This window comes from Linepithema humile, chromosome 3 (genome assembly GCF_040581485.1).
Source record: "Linepithema humile isolate Giens D197 chromosome 3, Lhum_UNIL_v1.0, whole genome shotgun sequence".
Lineage (NCBI taxonomy): Eukaryota > Metazoa > Arthropoda > Insecta > Hymenoptera > Formicidae > Linepithema > Linepithema humile.
In genome coordinates, this window is record NC_090130.1 from 11,111,458 (window position 1) to 11,120,792 (window position 9,335).

General features: G+C 38.1%; 1 long non-coding RNA gene across 1 annotated transcript; it reads left to right on the forward strand.

Moving 5' to 3' along the window:
• Positions 1-2,418: 2,418 nt before the first annotated feature.
• LOC136998771 (uncharacterized) lies at positions 2,419-7,236 on the forward strand. The gene is made up of 2 exons (XR_010889312.1): positions 2,419-3,412; positions 3,495-7,236. It is a non-coding gene; the product is annotated as an uncharacterized lncRNA (long non-coding RNA).
• Positions 7,237-9,335: the final 2,099 nt, after the last annotated feature.

Below are 9,335 nucleotides of genomic sequence, written 5' to 3' on the forward strand. Positions count from 1 at the left end.
GCTTCTAATATTTCTCCATCTATTTCTTCTATGAAAGTACGGCTTATGTTTTTTTCCTGACGTCTATTTCCATCCAATATAGCAAACTTCAAATCTTTTACTCTCCCCGCATATTTAAGAATTGTTTCAGCCGGCAATTTGTAAGTATTAGCAAGTTCACCTCGATATTGTGCAATTGACTTATTTGGTGCAAAAATAGCTTTTAGTTTGTCTAATAAATCGACAACACGCGTATACATATTTCCTTCAACAACTTGGTACGCATCACCCTCTAATTTATTAATAATAAACTGTACTAGCTGAGGCTCTTGTACAGAGGATAATAGAGCACGAGCACGTTCACAAGCACGGGCAAATTGAAATACCGAAATTTTATAACCGTCATACGTAGGGATATTGGAAGCTACATCCTTTAATTTTAAAATCGGAAATGATGCTGGCACTTCGTCCTGCGCCGGCATGCTTTGATACTCTTCGTAGGCCGATGCGGCTCTTAAAGTTTCGTTCACGCGTTGTTCTAACATATTTATTTGTTCCGGCAATTTTTGTAACTGAGAGAGTTCACTTTGTATTTTAGAAAGCACTTGCATAAGTGAATTCGCGTCAATAGCTTCAGTAGCGCGTTTTTCTATTTCCTCGCGTTCGCGTAGCAAAGCTTGATGCTGTGCGCGTAATTGTTTTTCACGTTCATCGAGATGTTTTTGCCTAATGTCTATTTCGGCGTCGGTCGACACCGGTCCCTGCGAGCGAGTACCGTGCGACATTTTAAATTCACAAATCACAACACAGTGGAATATAGTACTTACACTGAAATATTATTATTAAACAAAATTATTGAACGATAGATCATTATCATATCCCACCGCTGCCACCAATTTTTATGTTACGTCTGATCACTAGACGTGTGTAGAGAATTCTGTAATATCGACTATTAGCGCGAAATTTGAAATGCCTCCTTATTTTTTAGTCACCCTGCGTTCACCGGGTTTACTAGGGATACAGGAGGTAATGATCCATCGTATGAAAGGATATGAATAAAATCAAATAAAAATCGATTAAATTAGCTTACCTAATTTTAATTAGAAGCAAAGCCTTATAGATACGTCTTAATAATGCAGATATTACACTGCTAAATATGAACCAAATAACTCAGTGTTTTCAACTGGACAATGCAGAGAAAAATAGTATATAGAACTTAATCTGACCTAACAGTGAGTCTGCTGGAAGAGAACTGTCTTGCGAGCGATGATGTACGTTGGTCCTCTTGTGGTGGGGAGTAGGCCCTCGAGAGTATCGCATAGATTTTTAATCGTCACATCGGCTTCTTGATACGTTGAAATATCGTTTGGCTGGAAGTTGATATGCAGCTCGTTTTCGTTTATAGAAGATAGTCGACGGATAAGATGGGTGTCTGGTAACCTTTTTGGACGAAGCCGACTTGCTTCCGTTGTTGCCTTTTAATCTCTCGTGAAATTATTTCATCTGCCTTTGCTTATGTTATTCTTATCTCTTCGCTTATTTGTTCAATGCATTGTTCAGTTATGCAGTATTCTTATAGCTATAATATAATTAATATTTTATAACTAATAATACAATTAACACTTATAATCATAACTTCAATCTTGCTCTTTCGATGAATTTTAGATTGACTTGTACAGATCTCTTTAATAATGTTCTGTTTTTTGAATTTTACCATTGTCGGGACATCACACTGTCATTACCCACTGAACCGCGCCTATCTCTGCAAAGTATGCCGCGCAACCCGTCGTACTGCCCAATATGTATATGCAACACCCTGTACAGTGTGGCAGTAAAGTCTGGAAACACCGAAATATACAGGGTGATTCAAAATAACCTGATGTCCTTGCAATGCCATATTCTTGAGCGAATTCTGAGACGATTTTTCCTTTTACAAATTTTGTCCAAAGTTTAGTTTTCGAGTTATAATTGAAAATAGTTTGCTACTTACGAGTCCGATACAACAGACAGACAGGGACGGTATAATGCGTCATGAGACGATAGTAAACACTTGACAGTTTCATTATACGTTGCGCGTCCCTGCCTGCCCGTTGTATCGAACTCGTAAGTTGCTATTTATTTTCAATTATAACTCGAAAACTAAGCTTCGGACAAAATTTTGTAAAAGGAAAAATCGTCTCAGAATTCGCTCAAGAATATGGCATTGCAAGGACATCAGGTTATTTTGAATCACCCTATATACGAAACGGCCAATTTCCGAAAATAACGCTAAAACTCGTCAATTTAGATTTTTAGTTTTCTACATTCTGGCGATATGCATTTCTACATTGACATCTGTCATAGTTATGACGTCATCATCAAGTAGTATAGCTAGGCGGATTCTAACCCAGGAGCAATAAGGAGGGTGCGGGGGAAGAGGGGAAAAGGGGGTATCGGATTACGCTGCGTCAGCACTTTTGGAGGGGAGGGGGGGGTATCAGATTACGCTGCGTCAGCACTTTTGGAGGGGAGGGGGGTATTGGATTACGCTGCGTCAGCACTTCTGGAGGGGAGGGGGGTATTGGATTACGCTGCGTCAGCACTTCTGGAGGGGAGGGTGGTATTGGATTACGCTGCGTCAGCACTTTAGAGGGGTATCGGATTACGCTGCGTCAACACTTTTGGAGGGGTATCCAATTACGCTGCATCAGCACTTTGGGGGGGGGGGGGTATCGGATTACGCTGCGTCAACACTTTTGGAGGGGTATTGGATTACGCTGCGTCAGCACTTTGGAGGGGAGGGGGTTATTGGATTACAGCTCTTTGAGGGGAGGAGGTATCAGATTACAACACTGTGGAGGGGTATACACGTTTACAGTTGTAAAAGCGCAACATCAGTACTTTTGCGTTGTGTATATCAGGTTACAAGAAATTAGAGGGGACCACAAATTTTACAGATTACGTCATCACTTTTTAGAATTTGCAGGCGCCATTTTGCGTCGTCAGCACTTTCAGCACCATTTTGCGTTGTTACAAGAATGATATTATTACTATTTTTAGCAGCAGTCACGTCAGCATTTTTTTGACACCATTGTTGCCAGATTTCAATGTTTTAATCAGCACTTTTAATAGTGCCGTGTGCAAAAGCCCATAGCAACAGGCAGCCACGTCAGCATTTTGGGCGCCATTGTTGCCAGATTTCAATGTTTTAATCAGCATTGTCAGCATTTTTAATTAGTGTCGTGTGCAAAAAGCGGGTATAAAAAGCTCGCGAAGAATACAAATTGTCACAATTATCTGAAATCATTTGGACAATCACTACTTTGCTGCAACGCCTCACCTGAATTATAACAACGATGTTTTCTACTGTACAGCAGACAACTGTGAGTAATCTGACCAACAAACAGCAAGGTGTGAAGACCTTCGCGAAGAAGCGGAAATATTCGCCCAACGAGTAAGTTGGCTCTCTTACTATTTGCACTTTTAAACTCACCGCCATTGTTACACTTTAAACTCACGCAAGCTTTTTTCCACAGAAATACAATTGAAAAACAGGAAGTAATTCGCCAAGCGTCGATAGAAGTATGATCACGCCTCCCAGAATTTTGGCTAAAAGATACCCGTTGACAAAAACCAGTTACAAATATCTCGACATCGGAAGCAACGTCTCAACGCCGAGCCGTGTGGAAATCGCTCTCGGTGACAACCATGGTAAGGAGTTACGTCTATCATACGGCGTATGGAAAGAACTCGTGAATCAACGGGGCATCATCGCCAGTTTCTTTAAGAATGATGTGGACAAAGCACCGTCTCAGACCGTTGGACACTGCACGTTAAGTTTTGGAAAAATTAACAACCTAAAAGTAATGCGCCTAGCAACATCAGCATTATGTTTAATCATGTCAAGCCAAATCGTGTGTAATATGTTTGCACTCGAATATTGTGTAGACTGCATCAATCATTCGTTGAACAACGTTACCGGTATGGTTGATGTCAAGTTCGCGCACTTTTCAGAAATCGCGAGCGGTGTGAAGGACCCCATCGCAGCGATACGTGACGGCAAATCATTTGATAAGAACGATATAATCGATTGCGAACTGTTAACACAAATCTTTAGATTGCGATAATTTTTAGCGTATGCTTTATTGTTTCATTGTTATAATATATTTTAAGTGTATCTGTTTAATAAATATTATTCCAATTTAAAATTATTTTGTATTATCCCGACTATGTGTCTTTCCCATCCTATCCACTATACTGACCTATCCTACAGCGCGCGAGTCAAGTTACGCCGTAGTAATAAAGGAACCGTTTAAATAAATATACAATTTGAAAAGTTTTATTAAAATAAACTTATTTATATTAAATAAAATAATAATAAATTAATAAAACTGAGGCTATTATATATAATAAATTATTAAATTTGAGATTACAATGTTGAACAATATAGAAGTTATGTTACACTGACCTACCTTACATGAGATAAGCGAGCGTGTTAGGTTACCGCTGAGAATGAAAGAAAGGAAGGAGTAAACAAGTGATTATATTTTAAATTATTTTTTTTATTATTCTGACTCCCCATACACTACAAAAAAGTTTAGAGCATCTTACAATTTTTAGATAATTTTAATTAACTTTACGCACTAACATTGTAAATATATGTAATTTTTTTTATTATTTTCCTTAAACTTTATCCAAATACGTACATTCACAAATAAGTATCGATATTTTAAATAAAATAATTGTATCTGTGAGAAAAATATAATTTTATTTTAAAAATTGTAAGGTGTTCCAAACTTTTGAGCGGTAATGTATATCGTTCCTATGTCTCGACCTATCTTACTGCGTGACAAAAGCGCGTGTCCATTTACCGCTCGGGATAGGAGAAGGAAAGAAATGAGGGGACAATAAGAATAAGAATATTAAAAGTTTATAATATTAATAATTTATTTTTCTAACAATGTATATGTATATATATAGTAATATATATAGTAATAAATGTAAATTTAAGTGTAAGACATAATAAATTACTTAACAAAAAAAATATTGAAATAATAAATTATAAAAATATAAAAGAAAACATTATAATATAAAAAATCTGCTGGATATCATCATCTGTAACAAAAAAAATAAAAAAATTATTAATAAAACGATTTCTATAAATAAAAGAAAAAAAACTGTAATACCTACAATTAAATGGAGAAGTCTGTAGATAACACAGCCATTACAGCACTTAATACATTGTTCGTACTGATTGTATCTTGCTCTATCTGCTGGAACAGTGTGATCATGACATTTATTTGTGTCATCGTTGCCAAGTTATTCCTGACATCAGCTCTGGAAACAAATCATAAAATACACAATTAAAAAATGAATTTATAAGTTATAACAATTGTACATGTGTATGAGTGACACAAAATGAGTATGTAATAAGAAAGTTACTTACATTGAAAGTATTATCGCCCCATGCTCATTTCCTTCTACGTTGTACGTGATCCGGAAGGAATCCGGAACATTTTGCTGCATCTCCTGCACCGATATTTGAAAACGATGCATCACGTCCGTCAATGATCTAGCCCTTTCAGCTACGATTGTAGCCAATGCCAAAATTTGTCCAATTTCGACGTTGTAGAATTCCATTTTTCAAACTCTCTTGATTCACTCACAAACTGTACGTGGAGACTTATGACGGTCCTAGTCTCCGACGCATTTTTATACCCACATCTTTAACATGTGTTACAAATCTATGTGTCCATCCTACGGGGGGTTATCTTTTCCAATCTCAGCATAAAATAAAAGATATAGTTAAATATAACGCAGAGAGATACTCTTAATGTCTAACGTAATCTCAAAATGTAACATAATATTAATTCTTTTTGAGAAGGAATATAACACATTGTATGTATTGCAATCTATATAGTTACTCTACGGGGAGTTATATTTTCAAACTCAGCATAAAATAACAAAGGCATACACTCTTAATTTCTCACGCAATCTCGAAATGTAATTCTTCTCTCTCGAAGAACATTCTAGAGGAATATTCCATCATATGTAATTTGATAGATGTCCCAAAGATGTACGATAGACGTACGAGAGATGTTCAATAGATGTTCGATAGACGTTCAATAGACGTTCGATAGACGTACGAGAGACGTACAAGAGATGTTCGATAGACGTTCGATAGACGTTTAATAGACGTTCAATAGACGTTCAATAGACGTTCAATAGACGTTCGATAGACATACGAGAGACGTACAAGAGATGTTCGATAGACGTTCAATAGACGTTCAATAGACGTTCAATAGACGTACGAAAGACGTACAAGAGATGTTCGATAGACGTTCGACAGATGTTCGACAGATATTGAAAGACGTTCGATAGACGTTCAAGAGACGTTCGATAGACGTTCGATAGACGTACGAGAGACGTACGAGAGATGTTCAATAGACGTTCGATAGACGTACGAGAGATGTTTAATAGATGTTCGATAGACGTACGAGAGATGTTCAATAGACGTTCGATAGACGTTCGATAGATGTTGAAAGGCGTTCGATAGACGTTTGATAGATGTTGAAAGACGTTCGATAGACGTACGAGAGACGTACAAGAGACGTTCGATAGACGTTCAATAGACGTTCAATAGACGTTCAATAGATGTTCGATAGACGTACGAGAGACGTACAAGAGATGTTTGATAGACGTTCGATAAACGTTCAATAGACGTTCGATAGACGTTCGACAGACGTTGAAAGACGTTCAATAGACGTTCAAGAGACGTTCGATAGACGTTCGATAGACGTTCGATAGACGTACGAGAGACGTACGAGAGATGTTCAATAGACATTCGATAGACGTACGAGAGATGTTCAATAGATGTTCGATAGACGTACGAGAGATGTTCAATAGACGTTCGATAGACGTTCGATAGATGTTGAAAGGCGTTTGATAGACGTTTGATAGATGTTGAAAGACGTTCGATAGACGTACGAGAGACATTCGATAAACGTTCGATAGACGTTCGACAGATATTGAAAACCGTTTGATAGACGTACGAGAGACGTTCGATAGATGTTCAATAAATGTCTGAAAGATGTTTCGATAGATATTCTTACAATTAATAATTTATTATGTCTCGTGAGATAAGCGACAGATGATATTACATATCACATAAATGTTCTTACGTATAATTTATTATATGTCGCGGGATAAGCGATAGATCATATTACACGGAGGATCATGTAACGGATAAAAGACGAAATAAAAGTCGTACGAATGCAATATACATCATTTTATTAACATAAATCATAGTTGTTTTACATGTTTGTTACGCTCAAACCACCACTTGTACAATTTGCAAACATTCTGCATAGCGCAATGTCTCGTGTAATATCCACAACGCAAGGTTCCGATTACATCTAAATCATTCAGATGCGTAATATCCTCATAATCCACATCGATCGTTTCGATCTCTACATCATTTTCCAAAATTTCACAAAACCACTTCTTCTTCTCGAGTCCTTTTACATATATCAGAGGTGATTCCGTACCAATGGCTCTGTTGATAAGGCTTTTCACCTGATTATACGAAACGTGTCCATCTTCCCATCGAAAACCGTGATGGTATATTCGTAACCAACACCAACGATTTTTCCGATTTTGTCAACAAATTCCATGGTACGGGTTCACGAAATACGTAATGAGATAACGTTTTGCCATCTCGAAGTACCGCTGCTTCTTTCACAATAAAAATGTTGAACGCGTAACCTTGCAAGTCGACGAAAATTGGTACATCAGACATCGTTGTCAATCATCGGAAAACTAACGTTCCCATTCGCACACGACAAATTTATAACTTTTTATACGAGTCTGCGCACAACGTTATTTAACGAATTATATTCAACCATTCGATCGTGTATAATGAGACAATAGGCGGTGGTGTTGGCCGGTATATTTTCTTTACAATCAAATTCTACATATTTGCACGTCAACGGTGGCGCTCTTGACAGAGTCGTTTTGTCGCTGTCGTTGAGTCGTTTCATCGATATCCAAATACGTATTATCGAATCCGTAATAAGCTTTGCGGAAACGCGCATACATGTTCTACAGTATAGCGTATCGATTCCTGTCGAAATCCAAGTTCATGTCATCGTACGGATAAAAATCTGAATTCAGATGCAGTCTCACATTGGTGAGTTTACAAGCATCAAATTGAGCAGTGTTTTCAGAGAGCACATTTTTTCGACCGGTTTGGAGAGCAAAGATTACGTATCGCGGTTTTTCCAATTGTGTCGCGGCTTTGACTGCCCAGGAATGCTTGGTTGTGTTTTGCAGCATGGGAAATTCATACAGATCCCACGAACAGAAACACATACTCAAATATCTTCCGCTTTCCAAAGTTCGAAGAAGAGACAGCTTGTTGACTTCGCTCAGAACTACGTGTGGCATTCGCCACTGTATCTTGAGTAGTTCAATCATTGGATTCGTACTAGTTCGTGCGATTAGACAATTGTTATCGTTGCGCGAGTGTATCAATACAAGTTCGTGACGCGCGTTGATTACAACCCGCTTGTAATCTTCGCAGAATCCCAAAAGAGTATTGAGCGGAATGCAAAAATTAAAGTATCCATCGATCAACGGATATCCATTCGGATTCCACGATGCGTATTTCAGCGTCTTGCTCTTCTCCGTCGTCAGCAATATATAGTTTTTGATCGTGCTCGTTATTCCAACGTTTCTGTTACGATCAATTTCAACTCCGTCGAGCTCGTATCGCATTTCATCAAACATGAACGCGACACAATTATTTCCCATTATACACACGTTATCTCTAGCCTTATCAGTAGGATTCGTAACGAGTTTTCTTTCAATGTAAAGAAAACTCTCACACGGCAACGTGTACAAATCCTGTTGCTGTATAGGTATTTGTATCTCATCGCTGTGTTCCAACGTCGTGTTAGCGTACGGATTGTATGTGTGCATCTCATATTTCACGATGCGTTTGTCGAAAACAGGCTCGTCAGCAATGTTGAGTATATCCATCTCTTTAAGCGTTTCTCACAGCAAATCCCAATGATTTTAAAAAGTTTACACTCGATGTATTCAGCTTCTTGATTAGTGATTTTTTCTCAATTTTCGTTGTTTTCTCAATCACTCACTGTTCTCTCTCGTTCAACACGAGCATTTTTTCGCACCACGTCGTCGCAAGTGCAGTCTGATGGTAATTTCCTCTCCGCGAAAGTCAATCAATCGTCCTTCTTGATCCACCACACGTAGTGTAATATCAGTAACGCTCCTTGCGATGACCGGAAGGTAAATGATTTGTGCTGGCGTTTCCGAGACTTTATATCCCGGGGCACGTTCGGTGAAAATTCGTGTAT